The sequence below is a fragment of the Hypanus sabinus genome, chromosome 14 (genome assembly GCF_030144855.1).
Source record: "Hypanus sabinus isolate sHypSab1 chromosome 14, sHypSab1.hap1, whole genome shotgun sequence".
Classification (NCBI taxonomy): Eukaryota; Metazoa; Chordata; class Chondrichthyes; order Myliobatiformes; family Dasyatidae; genus Hypanus; species Hypanus sabinus.
Window position 1 is genome coordinate 5,715,604 of NC_082719.1, and position 19,158 is coordinate 5,734,761.

General features: G+C 43.7%; 1 long non-coding RNA gene across 1 annotated transcript; it reads right to left on the bottom strand.

Annotated features, from left to right (window-relative positions):
- Positions 1-9,735: 9,735 nt before the first annotated feature.
- Positions 9,736-19,102, bottom strand: LOC132404349 (uncharacterized). Its single transcript, XR_009515507.1, has 3 exons — positions 19,070-19,102; positions 12,239-12,258; positions 9,736-9,987 (listed from the first exon to the last, which is right to left on the bottom strand). It is a non-coding gene; the product is annotated as an uncharacterized LOC132404349 (long non-coding RNA).
- Between the last annotated feature and the right edge of the window lie 56 nt (positions 19,103-19,158).

The window sequence follows — 19,158 nt, forward strand, 5'->3', positions numbered from 1 at the left end:
ATGCGCGCCTGTGCTATTGCGGCTGGACTTCCAGAGCCACCTCGAAAGTGTGACTATGGCATACGACGGGCCCCTCCCACCACTCACTGTCAGGAATCCTCAGTTTTGTGGGACTTCGCCATATACCCCGCTACTGACCACACACACACACCAACCCGCACAGCCCACCCTGCACCATGCCAACAGCTGTGCTACTGACACCACTTGCAGCCTCTCCACCCTCAAGATCCCTCCCCCACCATTGTTTGCCAACTTGACACCTCCAGTCAGGCCGGAACCAGCACTACCACCATCTCCGGTGCAATCAGCACCGGCACCAGTGCAATCACAGCCGGTGCTACGTAGATCGCTGCGACAGATTCGACCACCTGATAGACTTAACCTGTAAATATACTTGTAAGAAACTTCGCCCCATGGGGACTCTCTTTTAAAACAAAGGGGGGGTGAATGTACCTGTCTGAACACCCCCCCCCCCCCCACCCGCTGACTGCTAATATTGCCTTTCTGAGACACCACTCCCTAAAGATGCCCTGGGTACTTTATAGGCTAGTACCCAAGATGGAGCTGTCTAAATTTACAACCTTCTGCAGCTTCTTTTGGTCCTGTGCAGCAGCCCCCCCATACCAGACAGTGATGCAGCCTGTCAGAATGCTCTCCACAGTACAACTATAGAAGTTTTTGAGTGTATTTGTTGACATGCCAAATCGCTTCAAACTCTGAATAAAGTATAGCCGCTGTCTTACCTTCTTTATGACTGCTTCAATATGTTGGGACCAGGTCAGATCGTCAGAGTTCTTGACACCCAGGAACTTGAAACTCCTCACTCTCTCCACTTCTGATCCCTCTGAGGATTGGTATGTGTTCCTTCGTCTTACCCTCCCTGAAGTCCACAATCAGCTCTTTCGTCTTACTGACGTTGAGTGCCAGGCTGTTGCTGCAGCACCACTCTATTAGTTGGCATATCTCACTCCTGTGTGCCCTCTCGTCACCACCTGAGATTCTACCAACAATGGCTGTATCATCAGCAAATTTGTAGATCATGTTTGAGCTAAGCCTAGCCACACAGTGATGAGAGTAGAGCAGTGGGCTAAGCACACATCCCTGAGGGGCGCCAGTGTTAATCATCAGCGAAGAGGATGTGTTATCACCAATCCGCACAGACTGCGCTTGCCTTTTGAAGATAACAATTGAATTTGCAGTACTCCTCTTATCAGCAATACAGCACAGGTCCTAAGTACTTGCTGCATTAAAAATCTTTTCTTCACATCACTTTAGTTTCTTTTGCCAATTACTTTTGTTCTATGTCTTCTGGTCCTTGAACTTTTGCTCAATGGGAATAGCCTCCCACCATCTGCTTTATATTGGCTCTATATGGTTTGATCAGATTCTCTCTCCACCCACGATATATCTCCCTAAAGAGTTGGCGTCCCTTGGATCTCACGTAACCAATCCCATGAAAATGCTTATAAATTTTGAATATCCTGCTAAGTTTCCAGCAGATTTAGACTCACTGCCCTCATTTCACTTATTAATTTCATTCTGAACTGTCCACAATTTATTGCATATCCAATCTATGCCTTACTTTACCCTCTACCTCTTTGTATATCCATGATGCTCGATCCTCAATCCCTTTCTCCCTCTAGGATTATACCTGAGCTACCTGCTCCTTAAATGCTTTCAATAATGGTTTCCCTGTCAACTTTTGGTTCCAATTTATTGTCGTCTTCAATTTTATTGCATTGAAACTGACCCTTCCCCACCTGACTTAGAATAATCCATTCTTTTATCGTAGGTATACTAAGCTTTATGATACAAGGTTCCTTAAGGTTGTTATAGCTGGAGTTGGTAGTGGCGATAAGCTCCCACTGCCTACTAAATGCTCCCAATGGCGTGCATCTCAAATAGCCTCTGACAACCCAGTCCAACTCTTGGCCTTCACAAGTGACTAAGCCCGGCAGAACCTACTGACAGGAGAAGGGACAAAGGTGAGTTACTGACACCTTAAAACCAGCCACTCTGGACAGATGGGGCTCATCGGCCATGCTTGGCAGCTCATCCAGGAGAAGGAAAACTCTGTTCTCTAACCTCTGCCGACTTGAGGCTATCCCCATTCACAGGTTCTGGAGAAACCCCAAGGTGAAAAACAGAGCTGGAGTCCCTAAGGCACTCTTATGTTGTGTTCAATGCTGACTGCCAACTCCTGTGATGCCGCTGGTGCTAAACTGTATTGATCTCAGTCATTCCCTTGGACTCATCAGCTGTGTGGAGAGGGAGTGCCTGCTGTATGGGCAACAGCTTGCTCTCTATATTGTACTGCCCTGGCTTGTGTATCATGTAGGCAGCTGGGATGCAACTTCCGTGGTCGATCCTGACCAGCAGAGGACCTATGGATGCAAAGCTCACTGTGGATATTTTTAGTAACAGAGATCATAACGCTGTCAGCGTTTGTTATTACGACACTGAGAAGTCAGCAGCAGTTTTGGAGTTTCCACAGCTGTCAGTGATTCAGTGCACCACCACAGGCTACCATTTGTAGCTTTCTCTTGTGGAATCAGGGGAAGTCAGTAAACTGACTTAAATTTAAAGAACGTCCAAGCTGAGGGGATTCTATAAAACACCTAGAATTCTTACACGTTGATTTTTGACTCGTGTACTAAGTCATTCTATTGTGTATGAAACCCCACACTCCAGTCCTGCCAAACCCATGAGACTGGGACAGCCCTCCCTTTGTAAACCCCAGTGTGTGTGTGCATGCTGGTGATTTGCTGCCCTGTTACAACTTGGTACCAGGTAATAACAGACATTACGATTAACGGAATTGTATTTATGAATATTAGCTTAACTAAAGGGTTAGTAAAGATAAGAAAAAACACAAAGGGCCCATTAACTAGGTTTGTCGTGATAGTTTTGGAGACTGTGTGGGGCATTGGGGTCAAGTTAGGGTTTAGGGATAGGGATGAGGGAGAAGGAAAAGTCAGGGGTAGAACTCCTGTTACATACCCCGTGGGTATGTACCCCTTGTGACTGTCACATGACCATGATGTAATTGAGTCTCTGCTGAGCATGATGTAATGGTCTTATGATAGTGGAGTGATGTAATTTTCTTGCCAATGAGAGGTCATGTGATGGCCTGTTTCAACAGGTATAAAATGGGAAAGCCTTGCTGTGACGCAGGTCAGTTCGTCAGTAACTCTGTTATGCTGCGTATTTGTCTCATGACGCAGTTTTGTTTTAAAGTGGAGTTTTACTTTCTATCTTAAGTCTCAAAGTTTATTGCCAGCAGTCTCGCCAAACGCTGCCAGTTTAGTCCAGTCAGAGAGTGAAGATTTATGGAAGTACAGAGACCCGAAGAATCGAGTAAAGTTGGTGTCGTCATCGGTAATACAGGATTGGCCTTATTGAATCTTCATTCAGAAGGGATAGTAACCTGCATCCGAGATAGTCCCTGCTATAAGAGCTGAAAGGGCTGGAGCAGAATTATTCTCCAAGGAGAAGTTCAGTGCCTTTAAGCCATTTTTAATTTCCTTCATCGTAAATCCTGCGGGTAAGGTATATTTCAGCTGGGATCAGCAGTAACGTCACGTCTTCGAGAAATTTGTTACTTCAGGAAAGTCTCTCCTTACTGACTGCGTAAATCATCTAGACTTTTGCATTTATCGCTTTAAGAACTGTTCAATTTGCCGAGAGCCATTAACTTCTGGTTAAGTTAGTTGTTTGTTTACTTTTGGTTTCTTTATTGAGCAGTGTTTAATAAATGTTTTATTTGTTTATAAAAAACCTGTCTCAATTCTATATTCATTGTTGCTGTATCCTAACACTCTGCATTTGCAGTCCAAATTGGAATGCTTGGAGGTCGAATATCAGCGATCTGGAGGTCGAGTCAGATTTGGTTGATGGGCACTGGCGATACCAGTGAATCCTGAGTTGGAGGTCCATACAGTTGCGACTTGTGAGGGCTGGTGAACCCCCAAGACACTGGGATTGGAGGTCTGTGAGTCCAGCCGTCAAAGCCCCAGATCAAAAGTCAATAATCCTGGAAGTAAGGTTGGCCAAAGTTCAAAGGTCCAGCGTATGCTCAGTGAGCGTTGGGGTCATGGTCTGAAAGTCAAACCCATGACTGATGAGTCCTGAGGTCAATAGGCAGCTGCTGTTGAAGTCTAGAGGTTGGTGAGTCCTAAGATAGGATCAGTCCGAAGCTGGCAATCTGGAGATAGAGGCCTGAAAGTTGAGTCTGTTGGTCCAGGCCAGACTGGAGATCAGAGGCCTGATGTTTGAGAGTCAGTGGCCAAGTACTCGAGGCCAAGAGTCCTGGATTTGGTGGCCTGTGTGTGTGGGAGGGTGGGAAAGTGAATTTGTTGTCTCGTTTTGTTCTGTTGTTCTTGTTGTGATTATTGCTGCTTCTGTTGTTCTATGCTGTGTATTATGTTGTGGCGGTGTTGAACATTGTGCCATGGTGGTACCGAGATGTGTGGCAGCACCTGTGGGCTGTCCATGGTAACCCTTGTGTTGTTTGTTCACACAAATGATGCCTGTCACTGATGTACATCTGATGTACATCTGATAAATAAATCTGAATCTGAAGCCATTTTTTACTGCTTAGCAATAAAGTTAGCCTGAAGAGATACTGATATATATAATTGTCTTTTTAAGAATATTTCAAAACATAAGGAATTTATAAATTTTACTTATTTATAATGTGCTTAAGTTTGATACTTTTAACAAATCATATACAATTTCTTGTGTTGCTTCAATCTTCACTTGATACGGAGTATAACGTAAATTCAAAGTTGGGCCTTTTGTTTCCAAATATGAAGAAAATGATCTACTCAATCAGACTAATGATTTTTGCTGCTGAACACTATGGGGTTTCTGAACAGGCATCAACAGCGCCAACATGGAGATTAGCATTCGGCCTAATTCCTAGGTAATGTATTAGTGTGGATGAGGTGGCAGGTAGGGTGGGGGAGGATTTGGGGGTTGTACTTCCCTATGCTTTGAGCAATTCAGGAGAGGAAATGTATTGATTACAAAAAGATCAATGAGGTGAACTGCTTTTCCTCTGAACTAAATTGTAAAGTAAGTGTGTGTTTTTATTTGTAGACCTATTTAGGTGAATAGAAGGTTCAGAACAAAACCAAGGGTAACACCATTCTAAACACATCTCTTCTTAATGATGAACTTAATGACATTTAACAAAACTGACGGGAAAGTGTGAGAAACGTGATTAGATTCAACTTCCTGGCCACTGTCTCTGAGGCAATGATCCCTGCAGAAAACTTGGAGTGGTATGTTAAGATATGTTTAGTGGTAGGATCCCTTTGAGATGGCAGATGTTGCAGAGGATAATTTGTTGGATATGGAGGCCAATAGGTTGGTAGGTAAGGACAAGAGGAACGCTAGCATTATTTACTACTATAAATCTTCAACACTCACCAACAACTGTGATAGCAATGCTTGGAAATATTGGGGGCCAAAAATACACATTCTTCTTTGAAAAGACAATGCTACAGGAGTTTAGATCTAAAAATTCATTTGCAGTTCTTCACAGAATGAGTGGATTCTGGTTAATTGGGATATTGGTTAATGGGGGCAGCTGCTTATTTGGGACAACTCTTAAAGAACAAAAGCAAATCTAGAAAATTTGTTTACTTGGGGCACTGTGCCACTTAAGTGGGACAGGAGAGTGTTGCCTAATGCTTTCCAACTAGTGTCGCTTACGTATACTTGTTGTGTGGCCATTGAACACTACACCATGCTTAAAGCAAACAGATTTTAAATAGTTGCATTTGCATGTTCATGATAAAAAACAGTGATTTTTGTCACTGATAGTTGGCACTTAATAAGCAGTAAGACTATTCAGAACTGTTTTGCTCACTGCAGTTTCAAGCATTCAGGCTTGGCGATGCCAGAAACGGCTGCGAGTGAAAACAAAATGATTTCACTTCAGCAAGCTAGAACAATGAAGAATTTGAAGATATCAGTGATCACCTTGAATGTTACAATGAAAATGAAGAATTTGAGGATGCAATCATTAAAAGCAGCGCTTGAAGGCAGTCCACTCTCTGCACTAGGTGTCTGCGCTGATTTTATTCATTTATAGTCAACCAAAAGAACACATCAGTGTAGACTGAATGAATAATAATAAGTATTTTATTGATCCCGTGGGAAATTTTATTACAGCAGCAATGTTTAAAAACACATTTAGTAATAATAATAAATATAATAACTAGCAATAAAATACAGAATAATACTACACGCAATAATAATTTACCAATGTGCAATAATTACAAAATAATAAAACAAACTATTTTACTATGATGTGTGTTCTCCTGTCACACAGAGATTACCTGTCGTATATGCTTATTGCATTCGGTAGGAAAGATTTTCTGTGACAAACCTTGTGACAGCAGAGTTGAATGAGTCTTTTCAAAAAGGTGCTTCACAGCTTTTTCAGTAGGTCATGGAAAGGATGTACCTGATTGTCCATAATAGATAAGTTAGTTTAGTGACCTCCTCTCCACAACTAACTCAAAAGAGTCTGGATTGCAGCAAAGGACAAACCAAGCCTTTTTGAATTTATTTAGTCTTTTTGCATCACCAGCACCAATGCTGCTCCCCCAAAATAAAGCCACAAAGGAGACTGCGCTCGCTACAACAGACTGGTAAAAGATCTCCAACATCCTGCTGCTCACATTGAAGGAGCTCAGCTTCCTTAGAAAGTAGAGTCTGTTCATCCCCCTGTAAACAGCCTTGGTGTTGGTTTTCCAGTCAAGTCTATTGTCAAGGTGAACACCCTAGTACTTGTACTCCTCCTCCACTGCAACAACTCGTCACAGTCCTCCTCCTCCTAAAATCAATCACCGTCTCCCTGGTTTTGGCCACATTCAGGAGCAGCTGATTCCTCCCACACCACTCCACAAACTTGTCCACCAGTCCTGTACTCCGATTCCTGCCCGTCTCTGATACACCCGACCACCACAGAGTCACAGAGAACTTCTGCAAGTGACAGGACTCAGATTTGTACTGAAAGCCTGAGGTGTAGTGTGAACAGAAACGGAGACAGGACAATCCCATGTGGCACTTCAGTGTCACTCACCACCATTTCAGACTGAGAACCACCTAGCCGTACAAACTGGGGTCTATCAGTCCGGTAGTCAGTATTCCAGGAGATAATGGATTTGTCTACGCCCATCATTTGCAGTTCCCATTCAGAAGAAGTGACTGGATTGCATTGAAGTTACTAGAGAAATCAAAAAAATATGATTCTCACAATGCCACCAGCATCGTCCAGGTGGGAGCGAGTTCTCCCTTTAGGTGGGAACCTCTCCGTCGCTAACTTTTAGGAGCTAACATACAATTTTGTAGTACTGTAATAGTTCTATTAGTGTTCTAATTTATTCTGTATTTCATTCAAATAGAAAATTTGTTACTCAGTTATATGGTAATTTGACTTCTTTTATGCCTTTTTAACTATTTCTATGAAACATTAGCTAATTGGGGCAGCTGCGCAATTACTAGTCCTGATGTGTCCCTATTAATCGGAATCCACGGTGTGTGAAAAAAAGGTTAAAATTTTTCAGTGATGCAATTGTGGTTATCAGATACTTGGATCCAGATTGTGTTTATTTCAATCCAGTGATTCAATCCCACATTGTACAAACGAAAGTGAAAATTAGTATTCACAATTAATTTTTCACTTCAGTCATACAGAGCCCTAAAGCATGTGAAAGAAGATCAAATTTCTTGGCTGTAAGGCATCTATTATTCTTTCCTGAGATAAGACTGTTGAAGACTGCTTATGTAAGTTCCATAAGGGAGACATTCTGCAAGGTCTGATGTGCAAGATGCTATATAATATTCGTCTTCTTTTACGGTTCATTGATTTGTAAAGAAATTGCCATCTCAACAATGTTGCTGTCAAATTAGTCTAATTGGCTATAGTGTAGTTCTTCCTCAATATCTGTCGCATCCAATTTTGAAGGCTTCCCTCGATTTGAAACTATCCACTAATTATTTTCACATAATAAAGTTAATTTAATCAAATCCAGTTCAGTACCTTTTATTTCATATATAAGCTAGCTCTTTCTTGTAAAAATACATGTGTAACAATAACAGATCTAGACACTTTGAGGTTTTGACATTTAATTTATTATTCTGTTACAACTCCAGTCATTTTGCAGACACATTTAGATCCCTTGACCAATAAGATTAAATTAGAATTATTCACTGTATTTTACTCAAGATTTATTTTAAATATGTTATGTTTTATTTGATGTTTCATAATTTTTACAAAAATAGCACTTTTATTATATAAGCTTACTACCAGAATTAGTGTAAAAGTGTTGTTCACTTTTCAAATCCATGGACCAAAATAGACGTAGAATCTGCCATCACTTGGATAATTATTCATTAGACTGTGGTTGCAGGAAGCTTTTGATTAGGGCCGACATTAGATCGGTCACCATTTTTCTTTGCTGTTTCCACCCTCCCCATACCCATTCCAGCTGCTGGCACCACTGCTGTCTTCAATTAAGGAACATTAATTTCTAACCTTTCCTAATTCTGGTGAAAGGCCATCAAGCTGACATGTTATAACCACAAGAGATTCTGCAGATGCTGGAAATCCAAAGCAACACATGCAAAATGCTGGAGAAGCTCAGCAGATCAGGCAGCATCTACAGAAATGAATAAACATTCAATGTTTCAGGCCAAGACCCTTCTTCAGGACTGGAAAGGAAGGGGAGAAGATGCCAGAATAAAAAGATGAGGGGAGTGGAAGGAGGTTAGCTAGAAGGTGATAGGGGAAGTCAGATGGGTGGGAAAGATAAAGGGCTGGTGAAGAAGAAATCAGATAGGGGAGGACAATGGACCACAGGAAAAAGGAAAGGAGGAGGGGACCCAGGGGATGTGAGAAGAGGAAAAAGGGCAGGAAAAGAGGAAGAGGAGCGTAGGAGCAACATCTTTTTAATCATAAGAAGAAATCTATATTCATGCCATCAGGTTGGAGGTTACCCTAATGGAATAATATCTCTGGGAGCCATCATTGACCTCTCTGCATTTGCCTTGATGCTTCAGTCTTCCTCCCTGCCTCAGGATGGAGTTGTTCATGACACTGTGCCTTGTCTCTGGTCTTTTCCACAAGTCATCTTGTGTTCTTTCAGCCACCCCCATCTCTGATCTCCACTCGACAGCTCTCTGGACACAGCACAGGGCTTCAAACTACTCAAACTGTACATCACAGGCTGCAACAGTTTCTGTAAAACAAACGAGACAAAAAGAACAAGCAGAATGCATAGAAAGAGTGAAATAATTGGAAAGATTTGCTATCTGAAAGACGTCACCTGAAGAATCATTATTTGCTGGTGCCATCTTGACTGGAAGACAATTGATGATTGACAATTTTAATAATTCTCACTTCAGATAATCTGCAATCTCTGGAAAAGGTCAAAATCTTACAATTTAGAGAATTGGTGTTGAAACGGGATCTTCAAACCTGGATGCACACTAAACTAGTGTACAACAACCAGACAGGATGGAAGGGATGCCATTTGTATTGGCTTTCTGGGTCCATGTCAAAAGCAGTTTCACTATAGGAGAGTCAGAAGAGAATCCAAGAAAAGCTAATATTTAAAATATAAATGGCAAAATTCTGAAATAGAAAAAGAAAATACTCAGCAGGTTAGACAGTAAAGGGAAATTTCATGTCAGCAAGAGGTAACATTTCCTGGCATGTATCCCTGCAGGTGGCCCAAGTGCTATGCCTACCCATTCACCTCCTCCCTCACCTCCATTTAGGGCCCCAAGAGAGGCAACAGTTCACCTGCAATTCTGCTGGAGTCATCTGGTGCTTTCGATGTGGCCTCCTCTACATTGATCAGAGCATTGTAAGTTAGTGACCGCTTTGTTGAATATCGCTGCACCATCTGCCAAGAGCAGAATTTCTCAGTCGCCGAACATTTTACAAGGGGTGATTGATAAGTTTGTGGCCTAAGGTAGAAGGAGATGAGTTATTAAGTGATTATTGGACTGTACTTTATAAGACTGTAAGATGTAGAAGCAGAACAAGGCCATTTGGCCCATCAAGTCTGCTCCGCCATTTTGTCATTTTTCTGTCAGCCCCAATCTCCGACCTTCTCTCCGTATCCCTTCATGCCCTGACCAATCAAGCATCTATCAACCTCTGCCTTAAATATACATAAAGACTTGGCCTCCACTGCTGCGTGTGCAAAGAATTCCATAGACTCACCACTCTCTGGCTAAAGAAATTCCTCTTCATCTCCATTCTAAAAGGACACTCCTCTATCCTGAGGCTGTGTCTCTGGTCTTAGACTATCCCACCATAAAAAAAACATTCTCTTCACATCCACTTTCAAGGCCTTTTTCCATTCAATAGGTTTCAGTAAGGGCACCCCTCATTCTTCTGAATTCTAGTGAAGTCCAACCCAAGCCATCAGACACTCTTCGTATGACAAGCCAGCACATCCTTTGTAAAATAAGTGGCCAGAAACTGCTCACATACTCCAAGTGAGGCCTCAAGTGCACTTTAAAGTTTCAACTTCACATCCTTGCTTTTATATTCTAGTCCTGTTGAAATGAATGCTAATATTGCATTTGCCATCCTCACCATAGACTCAACCTGCAAATTACCCTTTAGGGAATCCTGCACAGGGACTTCCAAGTCCCTTCATGCCTCTCTCCATTCAGAAAATAGTCAACCCTTTTATTTCTTCTACCAAAGTGCATGACCATACTCTTCCCCACACTGTATTCCATCTGTCATTTCTTTGCCCATTTTCCTAATCTGTCTGAGTCCTTCTGTAGCCGCTCTACTTCCTCAAAATTTCCTGCCTCTGCACCTATATTCATATCATCTGCAAACTTTGAAACAAAGCTGTCAATTCCACCATCCAAATCACTGACATATAACGTAAAAAGAATCAGTCCCAACAGAGACCCCAGTGGAACATTGCTAGTCACTGGCAGCCAGTCAGAAAAGGCTCCCTTTATTCCCACTCTTTGCCTCCTGCCAATCAGCCAATGCTTTATCCGTGCTAGAACCTTTCTTGTAATACCACGGGCTCTTAGCTTGTTAAACAGCCTCATATTAAAGGTCTTCTGAAAATGTAAGTTCACAACATCAACCCATTCTCCTATATTGATTTCCTTCACTTTTCGGTGTTTTCTTTCGCGTGGACAATTGGTGGGTGGGTGATCTGTTAATTTTCTGTCGGTAAGGGGGTTTGGGGTTTGGTGCTATTGTGGCTGTTCTTTTTGGTGAGTGAGCGGGTCAGGAATTCGTATGTGTATGGGGTCATTGATATTGTGGTTGTTCTCTGCTGTGGGCAAAGGGGGAGATTTTGGGGTCTGAGTTTTGTTTCATTTTTTTTTCATGCTGGTTGTGAGTGTCTGTCTTTTCTTTTATCAGCACCCATGGTCTTTCGGTATTTAACGGTTATCGGGAGTAGACAAATATCAGAGTTGTATTATATATGCATACTTTGACAATAAAATGAACTGTTGAACCTTTGAAGAGTTTCATTGTCAACTGTGAGCAGGAACGATCATTATTTCCTTGGTAAATGAAAATCAAAACTACAGTTGTTGAGATCTGAAATAAAAACTGAAGATGCTGAGAACATTCAGCAAATCAGATATCACCTGCAGAAAGATTACATTTAATGTTTTGGGTGATGGACTCTTCATCAGATGGGGAAAATGGAAGAACAAACTTGTTTTTTGGCAGCTCGAAATGTGGATAAGCATTAGAGTGGTGGGGCAGGGAAGGGGGAGGGGTTTATAGAAAGAACCAACAGAGTATATCTAATGTAGTAAGACCAAGTGAGTTAGTGCAGTTGTTAAAGTAACAGAAGGAACAGCTGTTAGAATCTTTGTCAGTCTAACGTGTTGCTAACAGTAAGGCAGGAGGCCACACTATACAGAGAGCTGGGTAAAAACAAAGCCAAAATGATGACAGGCAGGAATGCTCAGTTCTAATATGAAGAGAAAGAAAGAGTCAATCCCTGGCATTGCTTTTGAGTCCTAAGGGGCCTTGTTCCCAGACATGCTGTTCCTCAACGTCAGAGTGGGAGTGGGAAGGTGGCAGGCAACAGGAGGTTTGGAGATATTTCTGTGGACTGAGTGCAAAGCAATCGCCCTGATCTGGGTTAACAATGCCACATTATGAACATCAAATGCAGTGTACTTAATTGGAAGAAGTGAAAGTCAATTACTGCCTTACCTGTAAAGATTGTTTGTCTCCTGAATGGTGGGGAGGGAAGAAGAGAAATAACATGAGAGATGTTCATGGTTTGCAGAAGGAACTGCCATTATATGGAAATAAAGAAGTGGTTTGTCAGTAACATCTTTTCTCTCTTTCCACATTCCATTGAAGTTTCCTGGACCTGAAGCATTAAATTTCAACAGATGCTGCCTTACCTGCTGAATATTTTCAGTGTTTCTGTTTTTGTTTTCCTTTCTTTTTTCTTCTTTTTGAACTAATGAGCGTGTTAAAGGATGGTGAACATCAAGGACCCAGCTTGAAGAGCTCTGATTGTTAGCTGCTTGATTTTGTTCTCCACACCCACCAGTTTCAAGCAGCTGGTAACTACACTCCACCCATTGCTATTATATGGTTTTTAACCCATATATCATCCCAATGAACCAACTAGGTGCTTAACATGTTTAGCACCTACTGACATGACTCATACTACTGTCACTCTTCACTGAAGAATGACATGGTTTAGACTGAGTGACTGAACATGGTTTAGACAACTATTTCTGTCAATGCATTCTGATGCCATCAAGTGTCTTGACTGATATACCTGACTGAAGATATTTAACACTAGGATCTTTCTTTTCTGTATCTTATCACAGCTAGCATGAAGTGTCTGCTTTACTTCTCCTGAGGAAATATAACCTGACCCAGCCCTAGTCATCAGGAGCAAAATCTAATGCTGATAGAAAGCTGCTGAAACAAATCCATCAATTTTTTAAGATAAAGAATGTTGACTCAACATTATGTTGTTCTTTCTCTACTTGAATTCCTCTGATATCACAAAACATTGATCCTTACCATTATAAGACAAAATTAATATTTCTAACTATCAGCCAATCCATAATCTAACTTACAGTATATCAATTACCTTATGCTCTGAAGAATGGACCATGCTATTAATTTCCCCAGGAAAAGAATGCTGTTTGTCAGTGAGGGTATTGTGTATGTGAATGGTGTCCCACAAGTTTGAACAGGTGAAATCCATACTAAGAGTGAATGGGTGCTTTATGGACACAGTAATGTGGATTGTTATGAACGGCAATACATTGAAACAGTGTACATGTGGTAAACCATGTATATCTGCCTGGACACGCCTCTCTGCTGACTGCTCCTGTGGCTCCTCCCACAGACCCCTGGATAAAGGTGATTGTGTTCTCTGCCCCTCCCTCAGTCATCCAGCATGGACGTGCTCCATTTTACTGCTAATAAAAGCTTTTCAGTATTTACTCTACTTCCAGTCTTTTGGAGTTACTGATATTTTGTCAATTTTATTAGCAGTAATTTTAAAGCATGGAGCACGCTTTGAGACCCGACAAATTGGATATCGACCCGCGAATACCTGAGGCCAACAACGCTTTCGAACTCTGGCTAGCCTGCTTCGAATCATACCTGGAGGAGATTGAAGTGACCGAGTCCGCCATGAAGCACAGAATTCTCCTCTCCAGGGTCAGTCCACAGGTCTACTCGATGATTAGAGACCAGCCGAGTTACGACGGCGCGATATGCGCCCTCAGAAGACAATACCTGCGGCTGGTAAACACCATCTATGCACGACATCGCTTAGCGACGCAGCAGCAGCGGGCAGGAGAGTCGAGCACTGAGTTTGTCCGGGCCCTACAGACACTCGTGCAGGCCTGTGATTGCCGGGAGCTGACGGCCGAACAGCATGCGGAGCTCCTAGTAAGAGACGCCTTCGTCATGGGGATCAGGTCAGTGTATGTGTGCCAGAGGCTGCTGAAACACGCCGATCTTCCCTTACATTCGGCGATTGAGCTGGCCGACATGCTGGAGGCCGCTCTGCACAACTCTGATGCTCTCTAGGCACGCGATCTCCCGATGGCCTCGTGGACGCCGCAGAACCCGCAACCCACCAGTGAATCAACCATGGCTGCTGCCAGTTGCAAGTCCATGCAGTGTTACTTCTGTGGACTCGAGGAGCACCCCCGAAAATGCTGCCCGGCCCGAGAAGCTACCTGCTCCAGCTGCAGAAAGAAGGGCCACTTCGCCAAGGTCTATAAGTCTAAACCATGAGCGGGGTCGGGCAGCGCTGCGTGTGAGGCATGGGGGTCAACATCTTGGCCATTGCCATCTTGCCTGCCCGCCACTGCGTGCAAGGCATGGGGGCGGCCATCTTGGTCGGCGCCTCCTCACACCGCCTACGACCCACTGGTGCTTACCAGGCACCCCACCGCGCCGGACAAAGACAGCGATTCAACTCTGACCTCCGTGACTCTCGACCAAAGCGCTCCACACCAGCTCGCAAGGTCAATGATGGAAATCCTGGTGGAAAGGCGCAGGACAATGGTAAGTGACGAATTTACCGAATTTACCTGTTTGACATGGGCAGCACGGAGAGTTTTATCCACCCAGACACGATGCAACGCTGCGGACTTGTGACATGGCCGGTAAGCCAAAGGGTCACCATGGCTTCTGGGCTGCATACAACTAACATCCGGGGTGCTGGGAGGGTGGGTTGTGTAGTGACACTAGTGGTGCAGGGCACAGAATATCGAGACTTTACATTACTGGTCAAGCCTCAACTGTGTGCCCCTGTGCTATTGGGGCTTGACTTCCAGAGCCACCTGAAAAGTGTGACAATGGAGTATGACGGGCCCCTCCCACCAATCACTGTCAGAAATCCCCAGTTTTGTAGGAATTCGTCACTTACCCTGCTACTGACCACACACGCACATCCCACCCAACACCATGCCAACAGCCACACTACAGACACCACTTGCAGCCTCTCCACCCTCAAGATCCCTCCCCCAACCTGACCCCCGAATGTAAACCTGTGGCAACTAAAAGCAGGAGGTACAGTGCGGGGGACAGAGCCTTCAATCAGTCGGAGGTGCAGTGGCTACTCAGGGAGGGGATCATTGAGCCAAGCAAAAGTCTTTGGAGGGCCCAGGTGATCATTGTTCGGACTGGGCAGAAAAATAGGATGGTCGTGGACTACAGCCAGACCATCAATAGGTTCATGCAGCTTGACGCGTACCCCCTACCCCGCATCGCGGATATGGTCAATCAGATAGCTCAGTACAAGGTGTACTCCACCATAGATCTGAAATCCGCTTACCACCAGCTCCCCATCCGCCCGGAGGACCGCCCCTACACTGCCTTCGAGGCGGATGGCAGGCTTTATCATTTCCTGTGCGTCCCCTTCAGTGTCACGAATGGTGTTTCCGTCTTCCAGAGGGAAATAGACCAATGGTGTACCAGTGCCAACTGAAGGCTCCGTCCCCATATCTGGATAATATCACCATCTGCTGTCACAACTGGCAGCATCACAACAACAACCTCCAACGATTTTTCCAAGTGGCCAAAGCTTTTAACCTTACCTATAACAGGGACAAGTGTGTGTTCGGAACCATCCATCTTGCTATCCTTGGGTATGTCTTGGAGAATGAAGCCATTGGCCCTGACCCCACTGTATGCGCTCCCTGTTGGAACTCCCTCTTCCCACCACCCTCAGAGCCCTCAAAAAGTGCCTGGGCTTATTTTCCTATTACACCCAATGGGTCCCCCATTACGCAGACAAGGCCCGCCCCCTGGTCAAGCTCACCACATTTCCCTTCTCAGCCGAGGCCCGTGCAGCCTTCAGCTGCATTAAAGGGGACATTGCCAAAGCAACGATGCATGCGGTGGACAAGACCATTCCCTTCTAATTGGAGTGTGACGCCTCTGACTTCGCGCTGGCTGCTACCCTCAATCAGGCGGGCAGACCGGTGGCGTTCTTCTCCCGTACCCGTCAAGGCCCTGAAATTCGGCATTCCACGGTGGAGAAAGAAGCCCAGGCCATAGTGGAAGCTATTAGGCACTGGATGCATTATCTAGCCGTCAAAAGGTTCACCTTGCTGACCGACCAGCACTCAGTTGCGTTCATGTTTAGCAACCAACAGCGGGGCAAAATCAAAAATGATAAAATTTTGAGGTGGAGAATCGAACTCTCCACATACAACTATGATATCCTGTACCAGCCTGGAAGGCTCAATGAGCCCCCTGATGCCCTATCCCGGGGAGCGTGTGCTAGCGCACAGCTCAACCAGCTATACGCCCTCCATGCAGATCTTTGCCACCCAGGGGTCACCCAGCTTTTCCATTTCGTGAAAGCCCAGAACCTGCCTTACTCCCTTGAGGAGATCAGGACAATGACCAGGGACTGTCAAGTCTGTGCTGAGTGCAAACCGCACTTCTACTGTCCTGAAAAGGCACAACTAATCAAGGCCTCCCACCCCTTTGAGCAACTGAGTGTCGACTTTAAGGGCCCCCTTCCCTCCACAGACAGCAATATGTACTTTCTTAACGTAATTGACAAGTACTTGCGGTTCCCCTTCACCATCCCCTGCCCCAATACCTCTGCCACGTCAGTCATAAAGGCCCTGCGCCAGCTCTTCACTCTGTTCGGATATCCCTGCTATATCCACAGTGACAGAGGGTGCTCATTTATGAGTGCCAGTTCCTGCTGGCTAGGGGTATTGCTACTAGTAGGACCATGAGCTATAATCCCCGGGGAAATGGACAGGTGGAGAGGGAGAATGCCACGGTGTGGAAGGCCACACTCTTAGCCCTTAGGTCAAAGGGATTGCCGGTCTCTCACTGGCAGGAGGTCCTCCCCGAGGCACTCCACTCCATCCGCTCCCTGTTATGCACGTCCACCAATGCCACCCCTCATGAGCGACTCTTTTCTTTTCCCAGGAGGTCTGCCACTGGGACCATCCTACCAGCTTGGCTGACATCCCTAGGGCCAGTGCTGCTCCAGAAAAATGCGAGGAGCAATAAATACTCCCCGATGGTCAAGAGGGTTCACCTACTTCATGCGAACCCCCAGTATACCTACGTGGTCTTACCTGATGGGCGGGAGGACACGGTCTCTGTCCATGACCTGGCGCCCACAGGAGCACCAGATCCCTACCCCGAACACTCCACAGTGACTATGAACCCCGTACACACCGATGTATATACCCTCGAGACACCGCACACACCAAACCCTACACAGACTCCTCACGACACTCCCATACCGGGCGCCACACAAACGCATGAGAGATTACTGATGCTTAATGGGCTGGGACCTCAAGTCAGGCCACAGCCAGCACAACCATCACCACCGGTGCTACGTGAATCACGCGACGGACTCGACCGCCTGATAGACTTGACCTGTAAATATACTTGCCTTAAATATTGTTAGTCACTTCATCCCGTGGGACTCTCTTTTTAAAAAGGAGGGGTGAATGTGGTAAACCATGTATATCTGTCTGGATTCGCCCCTCTGCTGACTGCCCCTGTGGCTCCTCCCACAGACCCCTGGATAAAGGTGATTGTGTCACTGCTCCTCCCACAGTCCAGGACAGTCACCTGGCATGGACGTGCTCCGTTTTACTGCTAATAAAAGCCTTTCCGTATTCACTGTACTTCCAGTCTTTTGGAGTTATTGACAGTGCATCAGTACAGTCAGTGTAGGTCGTGTGGTCAAGTCAGGATTGAATGACTCAGGAGACCTCATATTTGTCCTCTTTCTCCCCTTGAGTCTCCCTCCTCTACTCACATGTCCAATTTTGCATCAGATAGATAAACTGACTGCCCTCATGAGAGTCCTCTTTTGTGACACTCCATATTGTTAAACAAACTGCGTGAATTCAGGAAACATGCAGCTCCCCAGCATAACTACTTCAGCACTGATGTCAATTGATAGTCATTATCAATTAGTTCCAAAATTCCATAAAATTCAAGCTTGAGAATTGGGATAAAATTCTTCAATTAGTTAATACATCATCTATATGTGCTAAACATTCATTAATACAGTTTAAGGTTGTGCATAGGGCTCATATGTCCAAGGATAAATTGGCTCATTTTTATTCCTATATAAATCCTATTTGTGACAGATGTCATTCTGAGATAGCATCTTTAACTCATATGTTCTGGTCGTGTCCGCTTTTGAAAAAATATTGGAAAGATATTTTTGATATTATTTCTACGGTATTGAACATCGATTTACAACCTCATCCTATTACTGCAATTTTTGGTTTAACAATGATGGACTCACTTCATTTATCTTCTTCTGCTTGTCGAATGATTGCATTTCTTACTTTAATGGCTAGAAGATCTATTTTGTTGAATTGGAAAGAAATTAATCCTCCTACCGTATTTCATTGGTTTTCTCAAACTATGTTATGTCTAAATTTAGAAAAAATTAGAAGTGTTGTATTTGATACCTATTAAATTTGAAAAGATATGGAGACCATTTATTCAATATTTTCATATGATGTAATATGACCCTGTTCCAAGCCTATTTGTTTTTCTAGTTTCGATTTTATATATGTTGAGAGGATCGGAGTTGACGACACTGATGATTTTGTATTTTTCTGAGATATTATAAACAGCCCTTTTTCCATTTTTTCTTTTTCTCTTTTTTCTTTTTCATTTTCTTTCCTTATTAGATTAGTTTTTTTTGCAAAAAATTTTTAAAAATTTAAAAAAAAATTCAAGCTTGCAAACTGCCATTTCTAGCACTCAGCATCCTTCTCATATGTGTTTCTGTCACTTGAGAAAATTAACCCTTCATGTCACTCCTCCCAAACTTCATGCCTGAACTGAAGATACTGATATTCAAACAGCAAAATAAATAATATTTCTATTATAAAGTTTACTTCATTTTTACATCATGAGCCACGCATTATTATCATTGATTAGTAAAGGATGAAAACTGAAGCCATGTATATTCTGGTTTTCTATCTAACTAGAATATAATAAAAGTTTAAACTTACACTAAATACAGAGAGAAAGGGTTCATTAACTCACCAAAATTTGTTGAAAGCAGTTTACAGGAGATCTACCAAGAATAAAAAGTTTTTAGAACAGATTGTGTTGCCAGACTTCCAGAGTCCTGT